Here is a 27,090-nt window from a genome sequence, read left to right as displayed (position 1 = left end):
ATGTTATGATACCCATCAAGATGATTTCTCAGCTTTCCATCATATTTCAGACTTGAGGTGTCCAGGTGTTTGATGGGTTGTGGGGCGGGGATGGGGGCGGTGGGGTGTGGGGGAATCAGCCGTTGAGTGTACTTTGAGCCCCATTGAAATAATATCTGCATGTGGATAATGATGTGTTTTTCCATAGGGGTGATTCATGTAGAGCCCAAGGGGAGTATTGGTGAGCAGGGAATTAATGAGTAGATGCGAATTTATTGCACTACCAATAGCTCCTCAATCAATTTACTGATAGCTTGTTGAGTTTTGCCGGTTGATTGGATGAGTTGAGGTATTCTCTCTCCCTGTCTGGTAGATTGTCTGTTTCACCATCAGGGTAATTGGGGATCGGGGGGAGCAGCTACTCCCAGTTCCAATTTCAAACCCGTCTGGATGTTGACCCTCCCCCTCACTGCTGCATTTCTGCAGCTCCCAATATGTTCATTCACCTCTTCATCGCCATCTGTGAAAATTCAGGTCAAAGTGTCAGTGGAAAATGATTGGTTTAGGCGGTCAATGCCGGATTCGGCTGGATCACAGAAAGAACTTCCGGTTCGGATTCACCTCAGGCAGAGCTGTTCACTCTTCCGCAGTCATCCTGAAATCCAAAATCAGTCCTGACTTGTGCCAATGCTTTAAAACATCTTTTAAAAATCTCCATCCGCCTTCACTCTAAATGTGAATATGAGACACTCTTGAAGAACTTCGCCACACAGGTTGAGGCTGTTTAGCTGCTGCCCCCACTCCTCCTTTCCTTAATGCATCAGGTGAAAGTCCCCTAACTTCGTCCCTGACTTTGCACTGAATTCACAAGATCCTAGACTTTCTGCCCCACATCCTCTCAACTTGTCCATGAGACCCATCTCCTGCTCTGTTCACCTTACTTCCACCAAACTACTGAACACCGAACTTCCTCACCATGTTCCTCGGTTGCTGATATAGTTAATAGTTCCTTCTTCTTAGTTACTATTCTTCTGCTGTTCCAATATGGAGATATCACCCCGCTCTGTGTAAAAAAAAACACCCTAACGCCTCAGTCCCTGTGAGCAAATACTCAGTCTCCAACTTTTCTTTCCTCTACAAAGACTTTCGGCTGCTGCCACCTCCCACGTTACTGCTCCACTTTCTAGGGACACCATGCTTAATCCTTTCTAAGCATTTTTCTCTCTTGTTACAACTCATGCACCTTCCTTAACAAAGGCACAAACTCCATGTTGAACACCATTTGGAGGAAGCACTGAGGGTGGCAAAGGTGTAGAATGTACTCTGGGTGAGGGACGTAAATGTCCAACACCAAGGGGGGCTCGGTATCACCACTGCTGACCGATCTGGCCGAGTCCTAAAGGACATAGCTACTAGACTGGACCTATGGCAAGTGGTGAGTGAACCAACAAGTGGAAGAAAGATGCTTGGCCCCATGCTCACTAAACTGCCTGCCGCAGATGCAACTGTCCATGGCATTATTGTTAGGAGTGACCACGGCACAAGCGTTTTGGAGTCAAATTCTCAGCTGCACATTAAAGATACCTCGATCCTGTTGGGTGAGACTATCACTGTACTACACTGGATAGATTTCGAACAGGTCTAGCAACTAAAAACTGGGCACCAATGAGGCGCCGTGGACCAACAGAAACAGCAGAATTGCACTCGAACACAATCTGTAACCTCATAGCCCGGCATATACCCCACTCTACCATTGCCATCCAGCCAGCAGATCAATACTGGTACAATGAAGAGTGCAGGAGGGCATGGCAGGAGTGGCAACAAGTATACCTAAAACCAGGTATAAATCTGGTGAAGCTATATGACAGGATTAGTTGCATGCCAAACAGCTTAAGTAGCAAGAGATAGGCAGAGCTAAACGATCCCACCACAAAAGGATCAGACCTAAGCTCTACAGTCCTGTCACATCCAGTTGTGAATGGTGGTGGACAATTAAACAACTCACTGGAGGGGGAGGATCCACAAATATCCCCACCCTCAATGATGAAAGAGCCCAGCACTTCAGCGCAAAAGATAAGGCTGAAGAATTTGCTACAATTTTCAGCCAGATGTGCCAATTGGATGATCCATCTCGGCCTTCTCCAGAGGTCTGCAGCATCACAGATGCCAGTCTACAGCCAATTCGATTCACTCCACATGATATCAAGAAACGGCTAAAGGCACTGGACACTGAAAAGGCTATTGGTGCTGACAATATTTCGGTGATAGTACTGAAGACCTGTGCTCCAGAACTTGCCTGACCCCTAGCCACGCTGCTCCAATAATGCTACAACGCTGGCATTTACCCACCTATGTGGAAAATTGCCCAGGTATGTCCTGTGCACAAAAACCAGGACAAATCCAACTCAGCCAAATACTTCCTCATCAGTCTACCCTCGATCGTCTTTAAAGGAAGGGGTCACCAACAGTGCTATCAAGCGTCACTTGCTTAGTAGTATCCTGCACACTGACGCCCAATTTGAGTTCCGCCAGGGCCATTAAGCTCCTGAACTCATTAGAGCCTTGGATCAAGCATAGACAAAAGAGCTGAACTCCCGAGGTGCAGTGAGGATGATTAACCTTGACATCAAGGCAACATTTGACCGAGTGTGTCATTAGGGAGCACTAGTAAAACTGGCGTCAATGCGAATCAGAGGAGAAGTTCTCTGCTGGGCGGAGTCATACCTAACGCAAAGAAACATGGTTGTGGTTGTTGGAGGTTAATCATCTCAGCTCCGGGACTTCACGGCAGGAATTCCTTGGGATAGTGTCCTCGGTCCAACCATCTGGAGCTGCTTCAACAATGACCTTCCTTCCATCATAAGGTCAGAAGTCAGGACGTTCACTGATGATTGCACGATGTGCAGCACCATTCGCAACTACTCAGATACTTAAGCAGTCCATGTCCAGGTGCAGCAAGACCTGGACAACATCCAGGCTTGGGCTGACAAGTGGCAAGTAACATTCGTGCCACACAAGCGTCAGGTAATTACCATCACCCCCAAGAGAGAATCCAACCATTGCCTCTTGGTATTCAGTGACATTGCTACCACTGAATCACCGACTATCAACTCTCTGGAGATTTCCATTGACCAGAAACGTAACTGCACCGGCCATAAGAATACTATGGCTGCAAGAGCAGGTCAGAGGCTAGGAATAGTGCAACATGTAACCCACCTTCTGTCTCCCCAAAGTCTGTCCACCACCTACAAGGCACAAGTCAGGAGTGTGATGGCATACTACCCACTTGCCTGGTTGGGTGCAGCTCCCACAACACTATAGAAGCTTGACACCATCCCGATAAAGCTGTCCAATTGATTGACACCACAACCACATTCAATCACTCCCTCCACCAATGACACACAGTAGCAGCAGTGTGCACCATCTACAAGATGCACTGCAGGAATTCACCAAGTCTCCTGAGAAAGCGCCTTTCAAACTAAGGACTACTACTATCTAGGGGACAAGGACGGCTGATAGATGGGAATACCACCACCCAGTTGTTCCCCTCCAAGTCACTCAGCATTCTTACTTGGAAATATATCGCTGTTCCTTCACTGTCTCTGGGTCAGAATCCAGGAACTCCCTTCCTGAGAGCACTGTGGGTGTATTTACAACACATGGACTGCAGCGGTTCAAGAAGGCAGCTCACCACCACCTTCCCAAGGGCAACTAGTAATGGGCAATAAATGTTGGCCCAGCCAGTGAAGATTAAATCCCATGAATGAATAATATTTTTTTTAAAAAATCATGCGTGACTGTGCTAATGTCAAACTCTATCTCTTTCCGCTTCTCGACATGTCTGCAGCCTTTGACATGGCGATCACAATGAAAGCTTTGCCTTTCTTGCTCTGACTCTCCTCCTAAAACTGTCGCCCTCGTCAGAATCTTCCCTTCCTTGAAAGAATTTAATAAAATATATTGTTTTTGTTATTCCAGCCTTCTTTGACCTGGTTTCAATTTCCTTCTTGCATGATTTCCTTTTATTTTGAATCTGGTGCCTGGAGCCAGTTGCTGTGAAATTGATACTGACTGTATCATTAACCCGGATCTCCCGATGCCAACAGTAGTGAATATTGAACTGTCTGCCGCTGTTGTGCATCGGGGCCAATCAGAACTCTTGATCCAGGCGCAGACATAGTAATTAACCGAAAAGTTTAAACGTGTACCTTCTTAAATTTAGAGGCTGGGGTGGAGACATCATCAAGTCATACGAAATTATTAAGGGGCCTCAAAGGGTAGATGCTGGGAAAATGTTTCCCCCAGCTGGGGACTCCAGAACTAGAGACCACAACCTGAGCATAAGTGGTTGGCCATTTCGAATTGAGATGAGAATTTTCTTCACTCAGAGAGTGTTGAAACTTTGGAATTATGAAATCTAGAGGCTGTTTTTCGAAATATATTGAAGACTTCGATCGATAGATCTTTGGGGTCTAAGGCAGTCAAGGTAAATGGGGAGAGTTGGAAATTAGTGGTCGAAGAACGGCCATGGTCTTATTGAACAGTAGAGTATGCCAGAGGGAACATATGGCTTTCTCTCGGTCATAGATCTTGCATTCTTATATAACACATTCAAACCCCATACACTGGCTTATTCAGTTCCTGATCCAGCACATACACGTCCCATCCATTGGAATATTCTCTCCTGCATTCTCCTGATTTTTGGAGTGCTGCTCACTCTATTCTGTTCCTTTCCATCGCTCAGTATCCAGCTCGGATTGAGTCTCCGTTTTATTTTCTTCAACTCAGCAGACCGTTTCCCACCCCATTCTTTTGATCCGATAGAAAGTCTGTTTGTTACTTGAATGCAGTTTAAGGGGTTTTGAGCTTTTGGCAACAGCAGTAATTATCAGGAAAGCACTTCGGGATATTGTTATCTGAAAGGCAATTGATAAATACAAATCAGTATTTGCTTATTTCTGCAACATTCACGTTCCACTCAAATGACTTATCAGAAAAATGAACCTTTTCCTTTCAGCATAACTCATAGTCCACCCTACATAGGCAATTCCAATGTCCATGTGTGCAATTGCAGCATGTTCATGGCGATGAGCGATTTTTACTCCGAACTCAATCAATAAGCCCGGAAAGTGGCGCTGGAACCTGCTGGTGGGTTTGTTTTTCTGCTACAGCAGGATGGTGATTACCTGGAAACCCGCCCTCCAGTAGAAAGTTCAGTAATTAGATTCTGCCCCTGGATAACACTGTACAAATTTCACCCCATCAGTCTGTGACTGTTGCTCTCATTTAAACAATAAATTCGCTGCCTTTCTCTTCCTTACAGTGAATTTACTGATTATTGTGACCCTGTCCCGAGGAAGGTGCGGTATCTCAAAATGTGTTACCTGTTACCTGGTGTCCATGGCAACCGCAGATCTACTGGTCATATCATTGACCTCATATTTAGGCAGATTCCTATTCGTTAATAGGATAAGTTTCAGTTCAAGTGGATGATTAAAGTATGTATTATTCATGTTGTCCTGCTTTATGCAGCCACAGATTGTAATGTCTGTTTCACAGTCTCTTTCACCTTTGATCGATTCCTGGCCATTTGTTCCCAGAAGTTGAAAACAAAATATTGCACCGTGCGTGCAGCAGCTGTGGTTCTGGAATAGTGGGTCTGCTGTTCTGTGTGAAGAACACTTTCTGGTATTTTATTTATGAAGGTAAATATTGGATTTCCAAGAATACTTGGTTTTGTCCTCCAGTGGGGTATGCAGATATTTCATCGGTGTGGTTTGAAGAGCTTCCATCAGTGTCCTGGCACCTTCAGATGATCCAAAGGCCTTCAGCCGCCTGCAGCAGGAACTGAAGCTTGTCATTTCACAATTTTGAGTTGTGGGGTGAGAAGGGCTGGCGGGAAAGGGGAGGAAGTTCAGGTTGAAATAAAAAAACTTTAAAAATAGTGTGATCGGTTTGGGTCTTTTTTAAAAATTCTTTCATGGGATGGGTGGATCGCTGTCTTGGCGGGCACATGTTGCCCTTCCCTGATTACCCTTGAGAAGTTGGTTGGTGAGGCACCTTTTTGAACAGCTGCAGTCCACCTGCGGCGGTTTGGTCCAACTCTCTGAGTGGATTGTGAAGGCATTTCCGAGGGCAATTAAAATACAACCGCATTGCTGGCACAGATTTAATATAACTGAACAAGATGTGTTTTTACAGCAAACCAATGGACTTCAACTCAAAATGCATTAACTAAGTGAATTTATCTCCATCCAGCTACTGTGGTGAGATTTGAAGCTGCGTTGCCAGATTTTGAGTGTTGGTCTCAATGGAGCAAGGTTGCCACTTTACCATTAGGCAGTGGGCAGAGGAACTTTCCAGGGATACCAGGAATCCACAAGGACACATATCACGGAAGGATTGACAGGGCACGTCGCTCATTTTCCTTGAAAAAGAAGGTTCAAGGGAGACGTAATAAAGATATTTAGTGTGATGGAAGATTTTCAACAAGTGAGTGCAGAAATATTGTTTTGTAATGTGGGGCAGGGTGTGATTCTAGATCAGAAATATAAGACAGTCAGCAAGAAACCCAATCGGAAATTCAGATCAAAATCTTCTACACCCAGAGACTGGTGGGAATGTGGAACCCGATGCCACAGGGAGTGGTTGAAGTGAATTGCACAGATACATTTAAGTGGAAACTAGGCAAGAATTTAAGGGAGAAGGGAATTGATAGTTACAATTGTAGATTTAAATGAAGGAAAATTGGAGGAGGCTGTAGTGGAGCATAAACCCCGGAGCGGAATGGTTGGAACAAATTCCCATTTCTGTTTCCTCCATCCTGTGAGAATAATACCAGATTCTGCCGCTTTTCTACATGACTGAAATAGCTTATCCCTGACACTGTTCATGTGAATACTGCCTGTAACCTCTCCAAAGACTTGACATCATTCCCAAAGTGTAAACACAATATTTCAGCTGAGGTTCAAAAAATGGTTTATAAAGGTCCAGCATAATCAGTATGCTTTTGTACTGCAAGCCTCCATTAATGAAACCAAGGACCACATGAGCTGTTTTTAAAGAAAGCAGATAGATCAACTTGTCCTGCTACCTTCGAAGATTTGTGTACATACAATCGCACATCACTCTATCCCTTTATTCACTTCCCCGCCTTCCAAACTTCCACGGCCCGTGTGTTTCTTCCTTCATCTCCTCGTTCCGATTCTGAGCTTGTTCCCGTCTAGCATTTCTGATGAGAATCTGTAATGCTTGCTCGACTCTTCTGGCAGAGCCATTTTGGCAATTCACAAAAGAGCAATAAATATTAATTCCCTGACCGAGGTTCTGCGAGCACCAAATCCTAACCACTGGACACCCAAGGGACACTGTCCACAAGCCTTGCAGACTGGCTCATCCACTCGAAATTTGCCATTTCCTCGCTTCAGACCCGCTTCACCTGGGACAACTTTGTCCTACAAAATGGCGCGTTTACATGAAACAAGAAGGGCTTGTTCAGTGAGAATTGTTCAGCCAAAAACAGCAACCATTTTTGTTTGCTGGGACGTGAATTCGGCAGTGAGGTAAAATAGTCCCATAAGCTGCTCATGTGCAAATTTCAATTTCCAAAACCCAGTAACCTCATCACTGCGGCTCCTGTGAAATTCACCAGGCGACACACGGCAGACATTCATCACTAAAAGTAACTGACACACATCAAACTCCAAACACTGTCATGTCACATCTGTTTCTGCTTCTGTCCCTGCCTCACCTCCAGCTACCTCTGCCCGTCCAGCTCCCAGGTCTTTTAACTGCTAGATTCAGACACAGTCAGTTCATGAACTCAAGCTTTCCCTGGAAAGCAGGGACAGGGAATGGAAGTCGCAAAGCTTCCAGAAGGGAGAGATTCGCTGATGACAGGGTAAAGATAAAACAGGATTTCTTTTTCTGGTTCTCACATATATTGATTACATGAAAAGGACACAAAGGCAATCTACTGTCTGTTTAAATGTTGCTCAGTGAAAATTTCAAACATCCTCCACTGTGTAACATACGGGCACTGAGTCAACAAGCAGTCTGCACTTAAAAATAAACACAGGAAGTGGCAATCGTATCTTGCAACATTTAAACCTGCTGTTATTCTCTGTACCTCGGTGAACTGAACCACACTGAAACACACAGAAGAACATACACACTCATATATACCGAGAAGGACAGAGGCCCAATGAGAGACAAACACCCACGTCACCAACTTGGCTCAGTTTTCTTCCATTTCTGGGGATTTGGTGAATGCTTTCAGATGACCAGAAATGAAAGAGCGCGCAAGTAAAGTGGGGGAAAAAAACAGCAGACAATTGGGAAGCTTCTGATTTCATTTCACCAGCAATGGAGACAGCGAAAGGGACAAGCAAAGTCGAACCTGCATGGAGAAACGCCAATAGGTTTCAAATCCATCGCTTTAACCACTCTGCCACGACTACATTTATTACAGAAGCATGCGTGTTGTTAAGCTAAAATTGCAGAATGGTTACAGTGGAAAAAGCTGACACTTGGCCCCAACAACTTCCAGTCACCTTGCAATTTTTATCGCCTCTACTCGTTCTTCCAACCAAAACAAAGCACTGAAGGCGTCAGTTACACTGAGCGAATCCCAATGGATTTTTGAAAGAGACAAACTACTTGAAATTTCGATCGTAGTGGGGTTTGAACCTACGCTACATAAGACACGAAAACCCACGTTTCATAAAACACTACAACCGAAATTTCGGGGTCTTGAGCCGCTAGGACGCACACCTACTGAAAAAGCAGAAGCACCGTAACCATTGCCTTGAGTGGTATCAGCGCTGAATTAGAGCATAACAAATAGGAGTAGGAATTGAACCATTTTGCCCCTGGAGCCCCTCATAATATCACAGAATGACAGCTAATGTTACACCACGGATAGAGGCCATTCGGCCCGTGACGTTGGAATATAGGATTTAGCAGGAGGAGGCCATTCGGCCCTTTGCGACTGCTCCACCATTCAATAATCTCATGGCTAATCAGGTTGTGGTCTCAACTCCAATTTCCTGTCTGTCCCCAACCCCCATAACCCCTTCTTGATCAAAACTCTGTCTAATTCTGCCTTGAATAATTCAGTGACCCAGCCTCCACTGCTTTCTGGGGAAAATAATTCCACAGACTAACGGCCCTCGGAGGGAGAAAATGTCTCCTCATTTCCGTCTGAAAAGGGAGACCTCTTACTCTTCTGGAAACTAACTCACCTGTTCCCACTCCCCAACCTTTTCCCTGGAGACCTGCATTTTCTGTCCAATTCTCCTTTGAAATCCGCGATTGAATCTGCCTCCCCCACACTCTCAGGTAGTGCATTCCAGATCCTAACCACTCGCTGTGTAACAGAGAAACCCCTTTAAAATTGTACACTTTATGCGATGTTGCCTCTCTTCATTCTTCCGACCAACATGAGTCACTGCACTCTCCGTTACAGTAATTTTCAGGTAAGTTTTAACAGTTTACACAAGAAAAGCATGCGCATTGCGACAGTTCACACATGGTTTTCCCTGACTGGGAATTGAACCCACTCTGCGGCGGTGAAAGCACAAAACCCTCTGCACAAAACTCACCGACATCCAGAGAAGCCCAGGGAAGTTTTCACTCAGAAACCAGCGGCTGTGACATTAACAAAGTGGGATGCAGAAAGACTCAGTTTGAGCGGTGACACTACCAGAGGAATGGAGAGCTGGGGTTCACGCATGAAAGCAGCAAAGCTTTAAAAAAGAGCCGGTGCACAACGTGGGGCACGAGCCCACGACCCTGAGATTCAGGGTCTCATGATCTACGACTGAGCTAGCCGGGAATGTACGCTGCTAGCTTCCTATGCAAAAATTCAGCGAGATCAATATTGTTTTCCACCTGGAGCCTCAGCTTGTTCTGAATTTCATTGTGTAGAAGGTAATCGACCGACAAAAGCCCCAAGGTTGCAATGCATTCCTCTCAATCATCAATAACATCATTCACATCTTCCACTTAGCTGCACTTCCTTCCAAACATTGCAAACTCCACTTGCATCCTGATATTTTTTCTCTTGGACACTTTAACATGAAGCTGCACAACGTAATGTGAGTTAAGTTTGTGATGATGAATATGTGTTCGCCCCTCAGAGAACTGAACCACATTAACACACAAAGAGGAACACACACCGACATATACACCGAGAGTGACAAAGGCCGAAGGAGAGACAAACATCCAGAAAGCAAGGATGTCACCAACTCGGCCAATTATTCTTCCATTTCAGGGGCCAAATGTAATGAATGCTTGTAGATGAACAGAGGTAGGAAACACGGCGGGTTTGGGTGGTTTTCTTTTTCATTTGACCGATAATTTATTCTGCAGACAGTTTGTGTCAATTAGGAATGAGAAGAAGGGGAGTTGGCAGGATTGGAACCATGTAGAAAAACGCCTTAACCAACTGGCCAGAACAACTGGTAAAGGCTGCATGTTGTTTGTTTAAAATAATAGAATGAATACAGGGAGTTCCAGTGAAAGAAGGTCTTCCAGACCGTGCCATTGCCCCACCTTTTCCCAGTCACCCTGGAATTTACACTATCTCTCCTCATTCTTCCAACTGAAATACAACACTGCACAGCTCAGCTGCTCCTTCACAGCATAGAGATTTTTTGGGAAGTGCCTCAAATAACAAACCACCAGAAAGTTTGGCAGCGGTGGGAGTGAAGCTCAAGTCAGCAGAGAGATCAAAACCTGAACCAGCAGCTGAGCCCGCTCGGCCTCACTACCACATTCAGATTAGACACAAACATTGTCTTCACCAACATTGACACTGAATTAGAATATTAAAAAAATGATCAGAATTGGCCATTCGGCCCCTCGAGAATCTTCAGCTACTGAATAAGATCATGTGAAAACTTCAATCATCATCCACTTTGTAACATCCGGACATTCAGTTACTGAACAGTCTCCACTCAAAGAAATATCCTGTCGCATCTTTTAAAACTACTGTTTTTTCTCTCTGTACAATCTTAATATGAAGCTATCGGTCTAACATGAATAAAAACGAGAGACCGAACCACATTGACACACACACAGAAAATCACAATCGTTGTTAAGATTTGAAATTGTGAATAATTTTGCCATGTCCTTCAATGATCAGAAAGTGGAGCTGTGATCAGCTTATAGCTCAGAAGATGTACATCAAGAATGTATATAACAGGCTGATGTTCACAGTGCTTGTTGGGACTCGGTGAGCTGCATCTTACGATTGAAACCATTTAAATGTCATTCAACGTGTCCGGTTCCAAATTCTGTGCTAGAAATGATAAGGAAACTTGCTGAATTTGCTTATTGTCTTAAATTGAAAGCATCACCTGGAAGATAAGAAAGTTCATCTTAACCGTGGTGTTAGGAAACATAACATGACAGAAAGTTACAGCAAATAAAAAGGCCATTCGGCCCTGTGTGCTGCTTCCAAATACAGTGTGATTGGGTGATCTGAATACTCAAAGATATCAGTCATTTCGGAAGAGTGGGCAAAAAGGAAAACGAGGCGGGGCCACGCTGTTAATAAGGAACGAGATCGGTACATCGGTGAGAGAGGGTCTTAGATTGAAGGGTCAAGATGTAGAATCAGTTTGGGTGGAGCTACGAAACAGCAAACATTGGTGGGAGTTGTTTATAGGCCACCAAACTGTGGTGGTAATGTTGAACAAGGCATAAATCAGGAAATTAGAACTGCATATGACATGGGTAATACAGGAATAATATCCTGCCTCGCACCACCAGCTCTATAGTCAGTGCTTTGCAGCCTATCACAGCCTTTATCTTTTATTTTCACTCCTTCGCTCTGACTCTGAATTTATTCCCAGCTCTGATGTGAAACTTCCACTCTCACTCCACCAATTCTGGCAGAGGTAAACCATGTTATTTTCAACCAGCAAATCAATCACATTGATTTGAACAGCTCGCCCAGGAGGAATAAGCTTCAACTCCCTAGACAGGAATCAAACGCAGGCTGTCCTGATAAAATTGCCGCACTTTAAACATTAACCAAGCAGTTGGATTCATGTAAGTTGCTTATGGCAGTTTCCCATTCCAGATACCTTGCACCAGAAACAAGTTTCTTTGGCCAAATGGTCTATGTCGGGTGAACACAAGTGACGTCTTCAGCCAATGAGAAGAATCCATTGCTGTTGGCCGGAACTTGAAATCGATACTTTCCTCCTTTACAACAGTTCTTAAAGTCTCACCCTTTGACACAACTTTTAGTCATCTGACCGAATATGAGGCTCGGTATCACACTTTGTTATATAATGCTCCTGGGGAAAGCCTTGTGACGTTTCATTAGGTAAAAAGAGCTTTATAAATATAAGTTGTTGTTGTAGTCCATGGATAGAAAGAGACAAACTCCTCTTCCCTCTTTCATCCTGATATCTTTCGCTGTAATATTGAAATGTGAAGTTGCACAACTAATGTGAATACACTTTGTGTTCGGGGAACTAAACCACATTGACCCACAGAGAGGAACAAACAGAGATATACACCAAGAGTGACAGAGGCCTAAGGAGAGACAAATGCCAGAATGAAATCATGTCACCAAATTGGCGCAGTTTGTTTTTCCATTTACCACTGGAGATTTGCAGAAGGCTGACAAATGAATGGAAATAAAAGATCACGGATATGTTTGGAGCGCTTTTCCTCGATTCAAACGATAATTAGTTCTGTCTGAGCCCGGTTAAAATCAGAAATAATGAGAAACGTAGTCAGCAGGATTCAAACCTGCGCAGGGTAACCCCAATGGATTTCTAATCCATCGCCTTAACCACTCGGCCACGACTACAGCTGTTATGCCAAAGTCATTATTATTTGTCTGAAATCATAAAAGTTACAGCAGAGAAAAGGGTCTTTCTGCCCTCCTGTCATTGCCATGACCTGACCTTTTCCCCAGAACCCTGCAATTTATACTGTCTCTCCTCGTTCTTCCAACCAAACTGGGAATGAAAGAGTGAGAATGATCTAACCCAGCCAATTACCGCCCCATCAGTCTACTCTCCATCATCAGGAAAGGAATGGGAGGAGTCATCAACAGTGCTATCAAGCGGCACTGACTGAGCAACAACCTGATCACTGACGCCCAGTTTGGGTTCCATAAGGGCCACTCAGCTCCTGACCTCATTCCAGCCTTTGTTCAAACATAGGCAAAAGAGGTGAACTCCCGAGATGAGGTGAGAGTGACTGTCCTTCACATCAAGGCAACATTTGATCGAGTGTGGCATCAAGGAGCCCTAGCAAAACAGGAGTCAATGGGAATCAGTGGGAAACTCCCCGCTTGTTGGAGTCATTCCTAGCACAAAGGGAGATGATGGTGGTTGTTGAAGGTCAGCCATCTTAACTCCAGGACATCACTGCAGGACTTGCTCAAGGTAGTATCCTCGACCCAACCATCTGCAGCTGTTTGACCACTGACCTTCCTTCCATCATAAGATCAGAAGTGGGGATGTTCACTGATGATTTGCACCATGTTCAGCACCATACCCATACGTGGGGAAGATGTTTCCATTAGTAGGAGAGACTAGGACCCGAGAGCACAGCCTCAGAGTAAAGGGAAGACCTTTTAGAACAGAGATAAGAAGAAACTTCTTTAGCCAGAGAGTGGTGAATCTATGGAACTTATTGCCACTTAAGGCTGTGGAGGCCAGGTCATTGAGTGAAATTAAGACCGAGATAGATAGGTTCTTGATTGGTAAGGGGATCAAAGGTTACAGGGAGAAGGTGGGAGAATGGGGTTGATAAACTTGTCAACCATGATTGATTGGCGGAGCAGATTCGATGGGCCGAATGGCCTAATTTCTGCTCCTATGTGTTAAGTTCTTATGGTCATATGCCCGACTCTTCAGACACTGAACCAGTTCATGTCCAAATGCAGCAAGACCTGGATAATATCCAGGTTTGGGCTGACAATTAGCAAGCCACATTCACAGCACAACTGTGTCAAGTAATGGCCATCTCCAACAAGAGAGGATCCAACCATCGCCCCTTGATGTTCAATGGCATTACCATCACACATCCCTCAATATCAATGCCCTGGGGGTTAACATTGACCCGTACTAGCCGTACAAACACTGTGGCTACAAGAATAGGTCAGAGGCTAGAAGTCGTGCAACGAGTAACTCACCTCCTGACTCCCCGAAGCCTGTCGGCCATCTACAAGGCACAAGTTTGGAGTGTGATGGAATACTCCCTACTTGCCTGGATGAGTGCAGCTCCCACAACACTGAAGAAAATGGACAGCATCCAGGGCAAAGCAGTCTGCTGGACAGGCACCACATCCACATTCACTCTCTTCACCACAGACATGCAGTAGCAGCAATGTGTACCATCTACAAGATGCACTGCAGGAATTCACCAAGGCTCTTAGACAGCAGCATCCAAACCCACGACCATTGCTAGCTAGAAGGACAAAGGCAGAAGATAGATGGGAACTCCACCACCTGGATGTTCCCTTTCAAGTCGCTCAGCATCCTGACTTGGAAATATATCGCCGTTCCTTCTCTGTCACTGGTTCAAGATCCTGCGTGAAATGTATTTCGACAGTCTCAACCCAGTTCCTAGTGGATGCTAGTTCACAACACAAAGGTTGCCCCATAATCAGAACTAAAATGACAATCTTGCCAAGAAAGGACAAGAGAATGCTGCTCTGTTAATTGGAACAAATAAACTTTGGTTCAGTTGGGCTACTGTTCCAAAATGAGACTAAGGTGCATTGTAGGGTGGAGTATGATAAGTTTTATTTTACATTTAATTTGTTCTGCCCTTCCTAACAGCACTGTGGGTGTACCTACACCACATGGACTGCAGCGGTTCAAGAAGGCAGACAACCTTCCCAAGGGAAAATAGGGATGGCCATTAAATGCTGGCCCAGACAGCGAAGCCCACATCCCATGAATGAATTTTTTAAAAGATTCAGGTTAGCCTGCAAATTAGATTGCCTTGTTCTTCTGACCAAATTAAAGAGCTGCAAACGTCAGTGTCTGGAGCAAGTATGACGTATTTGCTCAGGTGAGGAACCAGCTGAAGCTTTCAATATTGGTTTTCTTAACACTGAGTTTCCAAATGGGAATTAGACAATGGCTTGAAAGTGAAATAAAAACAGGGTTAAGGAGAAAGAGAAGGAAACTGTCATTAATTATGAAGCTCTTTGTACAAAACTGACATAGATACCATGTGTGGAAGGTCCTCCTACTGGGCTGTGCCATTTGATGATGACATTGTTGATCAGTCTGTCTCCAGCATTCCTAATGAGAACAGCCGCATTCCATTTCTTCAAAACAAAGACCCAAAGTGCTGCTTCATGACGTCATCGCTTAACATTCCAGACAGCTCCATTGGGTTCTTTACAGCGCAGGGCTTATAGAGGCGAGTGGGGTCACATTCACTTCACCTATGATTGAGCTGCGGTTTGAAACCTGACAAGAACATTATCCAGGCTTGTTTATTTTAGTATGAGCGAAAGTTCAATAATTAACGTTTGTTGTAAATATGAACACAAGGTTTGGAATCTTGCTGACTAAAGTTTTCACAATTTTTGAATTTAATCAGTTTAACTATCAGTTAAATAGAAGGAAAGCCATCCAAATACTCCCGTATTTTCTGATTCCCATTCATTTGTCAGCATTCAGGAAATTTGCTTTCGGAAATGGAACAAACATTGAGCCAAGTTGGTGACATCCTTGCTTTCTGGGTGTGTCTCTCCTGAGGCCTCTGTCACTCTCGGTGTATATCTCTGTGTCTGTGATTGTCAATGTGGTTCAGTTCCCTGAGGGGGTGAAAACGCTTTTAACGTTGCAAACTTGACTCACATTAGTTGTGCGAATTCATGTTAAAATGTAGCAGAGACAATCGTTAAAGTGAAAGATAAAACAGGAGATTGGCCCTTTCTATATATATATCCTACAACAACAACAACTTATATTATAAAGCGCCTTTAACCTAATGAAACCTTCACAAGGCTTTCCCCAGGAGCATTATATAACAAATTGTGACACCGAGCCTCATATTCGGTCAGATGACTAAAAGCTCGGTCAAAGTGGGAGGCTTTAAGAACTGTCTTAAAGGAGGAAAGTATCTATTTCATGTTCCAGCGAACAGCAATGGTTCCTCTCATTGGTGAAGATGTCACTTGTGTTCAACCTAAACACACCATTTGGTCGGAGAAAGTTGTCTCTGGTGAAAGAGATCGGGAATGAAAAAAAAGTCCAAAGTAGCCTCCATAATCCACCTGTCCAGCTTTATTGGTAGTTTCTCTGATGTCCAGTGACTGGGAATCGGCGCTTTCATTTGACCAACAGCGAATAGGGTGGAGGGTTTTGGAAATTGAAAGTTGCACATGTGCAGCTTGTGGGACGATTTCACTTTACTGTCGATTTCATGTTCCAGCTCACAGCAACCGTTGTTTTCATTGGCTGAAGAAGTCCTTTGTGTTGAACCTAAACAGGCACTTTTGTGGTGAAAGAGATCTGAACTGAAAAACAATAGGCAAAAGCAGCATAGATAAGCCGAATCGAAAAGTGCTGGCTAAGCTTCTCTGGTGATCTAATGGCCAGGATTCGGCGCTTTCCCCGCCGCGGCTGGGGTTCGATTCCTGGTTCAGAGTTGTCAATTCATTGAGTTGGTTTGCGAGTGTCGATTGTTCATTAATTGGAAATGTTTAAAAGCTCCACCAGACTCAGATGCGTGAGAGTTAAAGTTTCCCCTCAGAGCTGGAAATCATCGCACTTGGTTCAAGTGGAGCTAGGCTATTAAACTGATTAAAGAAATGTGGTGTGAGGCAAAATATGCATTGGAAAAGTACGAATTTTGCTGCCTACAGTTTGCACTGGCACAACTATCACTCCTGATGTATCAACCAATCACTACTGCACTTTGAAAGCAGCACGTCCGGCCGAATGGCCACTTTCTGTGCTGTGACTTTCTATAATTTTATGTTTCCCAACAGTACGAGTTATTCTGCCACTTTGTCACCCACTCGAGTGAGATGTACTTTCTTACCTTGTGTTCAGCTCTTTTGAAACCAAAACACGGAGCAAATTCAGTGAGTTTTCTCGTCATTTCCAGCACGAGATTTGTCGAGACACTTAATGAGCGACACATTAATGTTCTCAATCCTTCACTGGAGCTCACCGTATCCAAAGAGTACTGTTACCATCAGCCTGTTACGTGTCTTCTTGCAGTATATCTGCTGAACAATATCAGCTTATCACAGCTCTGCTTTCTTCACATTGAAACCCAGTGTGAAAATCAATTAAAAAGCTGAATAACTGTGGGGGGCGGGGGACGGCGGCGGGCAGTGACTGTGGATAATCGGAACTGTGCACATTCGTGTATCTGGGAGAACCAGATCCTGGTGTCTCTTTACTCACGAGTTTTTCCCATTCCCACGAACAGACTGTATCTGCATTGAGCAGCTCATTGACTTGGGAGCAGGACGGGCAGAGGGAGCTGGCGGCGAGGCAGGGACAAAAGCAGAAAGAGATGCGACATGAAAGTATTTTGAATTTGATGTGTGTCAGTAGTTTTCAGTGATAAATTTCTGTCTTGTAATTTTCACAGGAGCCGCAGTGATTAGTTGGTGTTTTTTGAAGCAGGAAGATGTAAAAGTTAAAAGATAAAAGAAAATCACTGCGAATGATGGAAACCTGAAACACAAACAGAAAATGCTGGAAAAACCTCAGCAGTTGGAGGGAGAAACAGGGTCAATGTTTCCAGTCCGTACGACTCTGAGTCAGAATTTGAAACAGCGACTAACTTGGGGTTCGAACCCACGACCCTCAATCACAAGTTCCACCGGTTAAACTAGCCGGGCACGTGCACAATTATTGCATATCCCAACATACATGGATGGTGTTTTTGTTTTCCACTCGACACCTCAGCTTGGTCGGAATTTTAAAGTGTGAAACGTAATCGGCCTACGAATGCCCCAAGGTTGCAATTCATTCCTCTCAATCATCAATAACATCATTCACATCTTCCACTTCTTAGCTGCACCTCCTTCCAAATACTGTGTTCGATTTTCCTCAGGGTTTTCTCCTGCATTTAATATTTACCTGCTTTGTGTCCTCATTTTGAAATTAGATTCGCTTCAATATCCAACACAAATTGAATTGCAAACCTGACGGACAAACAATGGAAAACAAATCACTCGGTAAGACAAATCCCATGGTGCTCATTTTCAGATTCACAACAGTCAGCTTTTCTATAAAATGAAGGAATTTTACAGTGAAAAGATTAGAAAGTTGTTGTGACTTTTATTTGTGACTCACTCACTCGGGTATTCTGTAAATGCTGCTCGGAGGTTTAGTGACCAGGATATAATCTACCTGTGTTTTCCTGAGCCTGTGCTCGGTGTATTGGGAGGTTTGGCCCGGGTTGGAGTATCTTGTGTCCCAGGGATGGGCAGTAACCCGCTGACTGAAGCTGCAGTCGCCGCTTTCTGCGGGCAGCGGGTGATTGGAGAGTGCGGGGCCGGAATATTGCTGCTTTGCTGCTTTTCCCTGTCTCACTCACTGTGGAAATGAGGAAGAGGGAAGAATTGATGGATTTGTTTGAATCCAATAACTTCATAGATTTCCAGTGTGTTGGATATCGGTACATGGTATGCCTAATTGTTTTCCCATGACACTTGAAACGCACAGTCGATAAAAAGCCGCTTACCTGGGAGCTCACTGGATAATAGTAGAACCGGCAACATTTCTGAAGTGTTGACGTTCAGGTAAAGGACAGCCAGGAGTTGTGTGACAACGAAGGTTGATGGGGAGAAAGCAGCTACCGCTTTGTCCCTGGGTCGCCTCGAACCACCTACCTTTCGGTTAATAACCGAACGCATTTACCGATTGTGCCACAAAGACCGATAGAAACGAAACTAGCGTGTCAATGAGTTAAAGCTTCAGATTGCAGCGAACGGAATGACAATTGTTCTCTATCAGTTTTATTATTCCAAAATAATGGTTGGGACATTCATTGTGGATACGTGGAAACAGTCTGATCCCATCCACTGCAGACACATCCCTGTCACCGGGAACCGGCTGTACGACAGCCGGAGCCGTCTCCCTTCGAGCCATTCGGTGCCTTGACAGTTACCAAGTATTCTGATTGTCCCGAAGCCGATATTAGGCTTGAATTCCTAATGTGCAGTAACGAGAATCCTTTCAAAGTCTCAGATCAATAAATTTCACTGATAACATCAGAGTCAATGTTCCATCGTCTTAAAGAAGGGATAAGTGCCTTGACTGTCTCTGGTCAGTCGGACAGTTCAACCTTCATTCTCCCCTGATTCCGGTTCCCAAAGACTTCCTGAAGATTCACAAAGCTGGAGACTGGGTTTTCTGTTTTGGTTCTTTCTCCATTTTCTCACCTGCCAACTGACAATATTTTCCGAATTTCATCTCAATCCCCCGCCTTGCATCATGTCCAGGGATGAGGAAATGCAGTTTTGTGGAGAGATTACAGAGACCGGAATTGTTCTCTTTAGAGCAAAGAAGGTTCAACGGAGATTTCATGGAGCTGTTCAAAATGACGGGGGTGGGGGCAACGGGGACGAGGCGGTTTGATAGTGCAGATAGGGAGGAACTGTTTCCACTGACAGGGGTCAGTGACCAAGGGACTGGGAGTTAAGATAATTAAAGAAGGACAGACTTGCATTTTAATAGCGCTATTCCCGACCAGTGGATGTCTCAAACCACTTTCCAGCCAATTGAGCACTTTTTTGAAATAAGAACAGAAACTGTTGGAAACACTCAGCAGGTTTCTCTCTCCACAGATGCTGTCAGACGTGCTGAGTTGTTCCTCCATTTTCTGTTTCCCTTTCCGGATTTCTGCAGTATTTTACCTTTATTGAAGTGGAGCCATTGTTGTAATGTAGGGAACACGGCAACCAATCACCGCTCAGGAAACAGCCAAAACCAGGGACGTCGCAACAAACAGACCATGTACGGTTGGTTGAGGGATAAGCACTGACCAGGCCACGTGGCTGCAACGTGAACCCACAGATTTTGATAATAGCTCTGCGCAGTTTTGAACCAGAGAACGTTTCACATGTTAGACAAGAATAATAATCGCTGCACTACAGAAACAGGAAACAGTGCAAAGGCTCAATGGGCTTCACTAAAATGTACAGCTGTGACGTCATGCAGCAGCACTTTGGGTCTTTGTTTTGAAGAAATAGAATTCGGCTGTTCTCATTAGGAATGCTGGAGACAGACTGATCAACAATGTCATCATGTCATGATACAGCTCTACAAGAGGCCTTTCGGACAATCATATTTATGTCAGTTTTGTAGAAAGAGATTTCTAGTTAATCTCAACTTCTTTGTCTCTTTCCATAACCCTGTTTATTTTTGTCGCTTTCATGTCATCGTCCAATTCCCTTCTGAAAACTCTGAGTTAAGAAAAACAATATTGAAAGAGGCGCAGGAACTTCTGCAGTCTACATGCACAATGTGTGAAAATTAACAAAGCTTCCCTGACCCAATGACATGAAGATTTGGATTCTGAAACTTTTTAAAGTTTTCAAAATTTTTGAAATAGTTGATGTCAAATCGAATTATCAATAAATGTTTATAATGACCGATCATCTTCTCATTTTTCTCAGTCAATAGATACAAATTCATTACTTTTTACCAACACTTCTTTTAGCAAACACGTACAGTCACACAGGAAAAAGAGAAACATCATTGGAAACATCGAAACAATGAAACATTGAAAAAAGAATTTAGCAGTGGATATGATTTCTGCATGTTACAAAATGTAGGATGACCTGATTAACTGGCGTTGTTTCGAGTTTCGAAATGCTTACCCCTGCTCCTTTGCTGCTGTTCTATTTCGTTGGCAATACTATTGAAGGAAATTATGAATGCTGTCGTATGATGTGGTAGCGTGGCCGAGCGGTCTAAGGCGCTGAATTTAGGCTCCAGTGTCTACGGAGGCGTGGGCTCGAATCCCACCGCTGCCAAGCATTTAAGTTACCCGCCTTTTAGGATCTGCAACAGTTCCATTTGAACCAACAGATACCAACTCACGTTAAATCCAGCGCAGTGTGAGTTTTTTAATTGTGATAGGAGGAACGAGGAGAGACGACATAAATTTGAGTTGCTGTAGGAAAAAGGCGGGTTGTGGAATTACAGTCGCTGAGCTGCTCTTCCAGGGACTCGGCATGTGAATGGCCGTCTGATACAGCCGTCTATGGTTTTATACAAACAACTTTCATGCAGATCTGGGACTTGGACTGAGTTGTTAAGGTGACGGGTTTGAATGAATTGGGATCTCCAGTGGTAGGCTGGAATCCTGACAGCTACGCGTCTTATCATCCCTGAATTTTACTGTGTGCCTGCACAATTAATTGACGATTAAGTTGAATAAAAAACATCTATAACTTTCAGCGTTCTCTAATTTCCATTCATCTGCAAGCATTCACAACAGTTACAGCTACAGAGTGGAGGATGATGGAAATTTTCACTGAGCAACATTTAAAAAGACAGACACCGAGTCCTTGTGGTCAAGTGGGTAAGGCAATGGACACATCGAGAGAATTAATTTTTAAATACAAATAGTCCAAACTAAAATCACTCGGACATTAGGAACTGTTTCTACTGCTGCCAGGTGTCGCAAAGAACAGGAAATTAAAAGCTCAATAACAAATGTTGCAGGAACGGATAGGTTATAATCACACGGAAAGGCTGAACAGCCTGAAACTCTTTTCTCTGGGAAAGAGAAGGCTGAGAGATGACCTGACAGAAATGGGATGTTTGGCCCCTGTTTCGGCAGGGATTCGAGGTGAAATTTATTCACTCAGCTGCAGGTTTACATCCTGTGAATCCGCATCAAACAAACAATGACATGTTTAGACAGATAGAAAGAAATATTCTACATTGAGATGGAATTCTTAAGATCGTATTTTGTCATCTATTGAATCAACATTTTTATCAAACTCTCTCTGTCATTAGATTACAACAGTGACTACGTTTCAAAAAGATTTCATTGGCTCTAAAGAGCCTCCGGTTTGCCTGACTTGGCGAAAGGCTCTGTTTTAATGCAAATCTTTATTTCTCTCTTTCTGTCTGTCAACCTAAAGATAACAATCATATGGAATGGTGAAGTGTGTCTGTTCCTTTCTGTATCTACCCCTCTCTCTCCCTCTGTCTGCTTCTCTTTTCCTCTGTATATCTGTGTCGGTCTCTTTCACTCTCTCAGTCTCTCGGTCTGTGTCTCTATCTCTGTTCTCTCTTGTGCTTTTTGTTCCCTCTCTCCTCTCGCTGCCTGTTTGCAACCAAGATTCACTGGATTGATTCCTGAGATGAGAATGAGAGATTAAGTGGGATGAGTCTGTTCTCTCTGGAGTTTCGAATAATGAGAAGTGATCTCATTGAACAGTCTGACATTCTGAGCTAGTGAACATGCTGAGAGGCTGTTCCCCTCCGGCTGGAGCATCTAGAACGGGGCTCAGATTCTCCGGATAATGTGTCAGCCGTTTAGGACTGAGGTGAGGAGACATTTTTTTACTCAAAGTCTTGTGAATCTTTCGAATTGTGTCGCCCACATGTCTCTGGATCCTCAGTCGACGAGTATATTGAAGGCTGAGGTGAATATAGTTTTGGACTTTAAGGGAATGAAGGACTATCGGGATCGGATGGGAAATTGGTGTTGAGTTTGGGGATCTGACATGATCTAATAAAGTGGTAGCGGAGGCTCGAGGAGACTTATATCCAATTCCTGTTCGTTTTTTGATGTTTTTAATGTTCTGTTTCAGTGGGAAAAATATCAAAGTGACAGGAAACAGCAGGTGCAGAGAGGTAGCCTGGCCGAACGGCCTCAGGCGCTGGATTCAGGTTCCAGTCTCTGTGGAACCGCTGCCAAAGTTATGGGTGGTTCACATTTGGGTCACTTTGAATGCTCTCTTCTGACGAAAATGTGCCAGATCAAAGTGAACGCGGGCGTGTATTGGGTTTCATTTTAACCAGGAGAAGAAGAAGAGGCAATGCAAATATTAATTGCTTTTGTGAGAATGCACGGCAGTGGAAGTAGCTGACTTGTTCTTCCAGACAGCCAGCATGGAGAAGATGGGTCGAAAGCCCGCCTTGCTATTCTGCAGCCATCTTATATACCACCAACATTAACCAGTCCATAGGGCCAGTCGCCGTGGCCAAGTGGTTAAGGTGATGGAATTCAAATCCATTGGGTTTCCCCGCTGCTCATTATTCCTGGTTTTACCTCTGTGTCTACAGAGTAAATTATCGGTTAGATTCAATCAAATCCATCCAAGTACTAAAGCAACCAAGGGGGTTTTCCAACTTCATGAAATCATTCACGAAACTTGTAGTCCTAGCGGAACAAAAACGGAACCAGGTGGTGTCATGCTTGCTTTCTGGGTGTTTGTGTCTCCTTGGATACAAACTCTTGCCCTCTGTCACTCTCGGTGTATAAACTGTGTGTATCCCTCTATGTGTGTCAATGTGCTTCAGTTCCACGAGGGGGTGAATACATTTTTACCATCACGAACTTTATTCACATTAGTTGCGCAGTTTCATATAAAAATGTTACAGAGAAAAATATCAGGATGGAAGACGCAGGAGGAGTTTGCGATAAAAAAAATAGCTGGAAAAACTCAGCAGGTCTGACAGCATCTGTTGAGAGGAAGACAGAGTTAACGTTTCGAGTCCTTATGATTCTTCATGACTTCTATTAAAGAGTCAGTCAAACGGACTCGAAACGTCAACTGTATTCCTCTCCACAGATGCTGTTAGACCTGCTGAGTTTTTCCAGCTATTTTTGTTTTTGTATCAGATTTCCAGCATCTGCAGTATTTTGCTTTTATCTTAGGAGTTTGCAATGTTTGGAAGGAGGTGCAGCTAAAAAGTGAAAGATTCAGCAACAAGTTTTCTGCTCATTTAACATGAAATTTGGAAGCAGTTCTGGGAGATGTTTGTATCGGTGTCAACAATAAAATCTCCCCTATAACCGCTATATTTTGTCGTACACCACCGTCAGTGCTTTGTAGCCGATCACAGCCCTTCTCTCATTCCTTATCTTCACCTCTGTGTTTATTCTTGACCGGTTGCGACCGAATGACATTTCTAACTCTGATGCAAAACTCGAGCTCTCACGCCACTGAGAATCAGATGACCTGCATTTCTCGCTATTAATCAGGAAATTATTCAAGCTCATTTAAACAGTTTGCACGAAGTCAATAAATTACTACCCCTTGACCGGGAATCGAACCTTGACAGCAACTATAAAAAGACAGAATCCTGACCAATAGACCAGCCAAGGAAACTGAGTACAAAGGTTACAACCTGGATTACCTATGTTATCTGTGCCTTTTATTTCCGGCCCCTTTCACCAAAGACACGTTTCAAACGAACACAGGAACATAAGGGAAAAGAGCAGGAGCATTTGGCCCCTCTAGCCTGCCCCGCTATTCAATAAGATCATGGATGATCTGCCCCAGGCCTCAACTCCTCTTTTGTGCCAGCTCCTCATAGGCCTCAACTTCATGATATTTTAAAAATCCAACTACCTCCACTTTAAATACTTTCAGTGATCTAGCCGCCACAACTCTCTGGAGTAGAGAATTCCAGACATTTACTACCCTCTGAGAGAGGGAATTCCTTCGCATCTCAGTTTTAAATGAGTGTCCCGTGATCCTGTAACTATGTCCCCGAGTTCGAGATTCCCTACTAGTGGAAACATCTTCTCTACATCTGCCCTGACAAGCCTCCTCAGAATTTTGTCCGTTTCAATCAGATCACCCATCACTCGTATAAACTTTATTGAATAAAGGCTTAACCTGTTTCGCCGTTTTTGATAAGTCAGCCTCTTCATCACAAAAATGAGCCTACTGAATCAAGATTCCCCAATTCTGGAAAGTCTTCTTTACATTAACCTGTCAAGCCTCCTCAGAATCTTGTAGGTTTATCAAGGAGATTTTAATGTTTGCACCGATACAAATATCTCCCAGATCTAGTTCCAAATGTCGTGTTAAATGAGAAGAAAGCTTCTCGCTGAATCATCTGCTTCAGGGCTGCACCTCATGCCAAACATTGCAAACCCCTCTTGCATCTTCCATCCTGATATTTGTCTCGACAACACTTTGATATGAAGCTGTACAACTAACGTGAATAAAATTTTTGATGGTAAAACTGTTTTCAATCTCTCGGTGTATAAACTGTGTGTATCCCTCTATGTGTGTCAATGTGCTTCAGTTCCAAGAGGGGGTGAATACATTTTTACCATCACGAACTCTATTCACATTAGTTGTGCAGTTTCATATAAAAATGTTACAGAGAAAAATATCAGGATGGAAGACGCAGGAGGAGTTTGCAATAAAAAAAATAGCACATTGACACACACAGAGGAAAACACACAGACGGATACACCAAGAGTTAGAGCTTGTCTCTAAGGAGAGGCAAACACCCAGAAAGCAAGAATGGCATCAGCCTGGTTCCGTTTTTGTTCCACTTATGACTGGAAATTTCGTAAATGCTTTCATCAACTAACGGAAATAGTTGCCGAGTTTCTGGATGGATTTGTTTCAACATAACCGATAATTAACTCTGTAGACATAGAGTTAAAACCAAGAATAATGAGATGTGGAAAACCCAATGGATTTGAACTCCATCGCATTACCCACTCAGCTACAACGACTGGCCCTACGGATAGTTTAATGTTGATGGTATGTGAGCATAGATGGCTGCAGCAAATAAGGAGGGCATTCGGCCCATCTTCTCCGTGCTGGTTGTCTGGAAGAGCAACTCAACTAGTTCCACTACTGTGCATTCTCACAAAATAAATTAATATTTGTTTTGCTTCTGCTCCTTCTTCCAGTTAAAATGAAACCCAATAGACTCCCACATTCACTTTGTGCTGGCACTTTTTCGTCAGAAGAGAGCATTCAAAGTGACTCACAGGTGAACCACCTATAGCTTTGGCAGCGGCTCCACAGAGACTGAAATCTGAATCCAGCACCTGAGGCCGTTCGGCCAGTCTACCACTCTCAACCTGCTGTTTCCCATCCCCTTGATGGTATTTCCACTGAGATAGAACATTGACAGGATCAAAAAAGGAACAGGAATTGGCCATATGCCCCCTCGAGCATCCTCCTCCAGTTCATAAGATCAGGTGGATCCACAATCTCAACACCAATTGCCACCCAATCCCGATGCCCTTTCATCCCATTAAAGACCAAAAATCTAAACATCTCAGCCTTCAATATACTCATCGGCTGATGATCCACAGACCTCTCGGCTACAGAATTCCAAAAGTTCACAAGCTTTTTAATAAAGAAATGTCTCCTCACCTCAGTCCTGAACGGCTGACACATATCTGGAGAATGTGAGCCCAGTTCTAGACGCTCCAGCTGGTGAGAAACAGCCTCTCAGCATGTTCATTGTCAAGCTTTCTCATAATGTCGGACTGTTCAATGAGATCACCTTTCATTATTCGAAACTCCAGAGAGAACAGACTCATCTCACTTAATCTCTCCTCCTAGGACAACCGCCTCATCTCAAGAATCAATCCAGTGAATCTTGTTTGCGCACAGATAGCGAGCAAATAGAGGGAACAAAGAGCACAAGAGTGAACAGAGATAGAGACACACACAGAGATACTGAGAGAGTGAAGGAGAGTGAGACAGGTATACAGAGACAATTGGAGACAGATAGAGACAGAGAGTGGAGTAGACACTGAAAGGAACAGATACACTTCATTCCATTTGATTGTTAACTCAGGTTGACAGTCAGAAAGAAAGAATAGAAAAAAAGTCTTACATTTAAACAGAGCCTTTCCTCTACTCATGAAAACGGGAGGCGTTTTACAGCCAATGAAATCTTGCTGAAGTACAGTCAATGTCGTAATCTAATGACAGAGAGAGTTTGATGAAAGTTATTCATTTAGCAGATGACAATATCCGACTTTAAGAATTCCATCTCAATGTAGAATCTTTCTTTCTAGATCACTAAGCATTTCATTGTTTGTTTGATGCAGATTCAGAAGAAGTAAACCTGCAACTGAAGAAATAAATTTCACCATAATCGCGGAAGAAACAGGGACAAAGCTTCTCATTTCTATCAGGTC

At 43.8% G+C, this 27,090-nt stretch overlaps 2 non-coding genes across 2 annotated transcripts; one reads left to right on the top strand and one right to left on the bottom strand.

The window, feature by feature from the left end:
- Positions 1–12,726: 12,726 nt before the first annotated feature.
- Positions 12,727–12,808, bottom strand: trnas-aga. The gene has a single exon. It is a non-coding gene; the product is annotated as a tRNA-Ser (tRNA).
- Positions 12,809–20,892: 8,084 nt separating this feature from the next.
- trnal-uag lies at positions 20,893–20,974 on the top strand. The gene has a single exon. It is a non-coding gene; the product is annotated as a tRNA-Leu (tRNA).
- The last annotated feature ends 6,116 nt before the right edge of the window (positions 20,975–27,090 follow it).

Source organism: Carcharodon carcharias, chromosome 21 (assembly GCF_017639515.1).
Source record: "Carcharodon carcharias isolate sCarCar2 chromosome 21, sCarCar2.pri, whole genome shotgun sequence".
In the NCBI taxonomy this organism is placed as follows: Eukaryota; Metazoa; Chordata; class Chondrichthyes; order Lamniformes; family Lamnidae; genus Carcharodon; species Carcharodon carcharias.
This window is presented reverse-complemented; position numbering and strand designations above follow the sequence as displayed.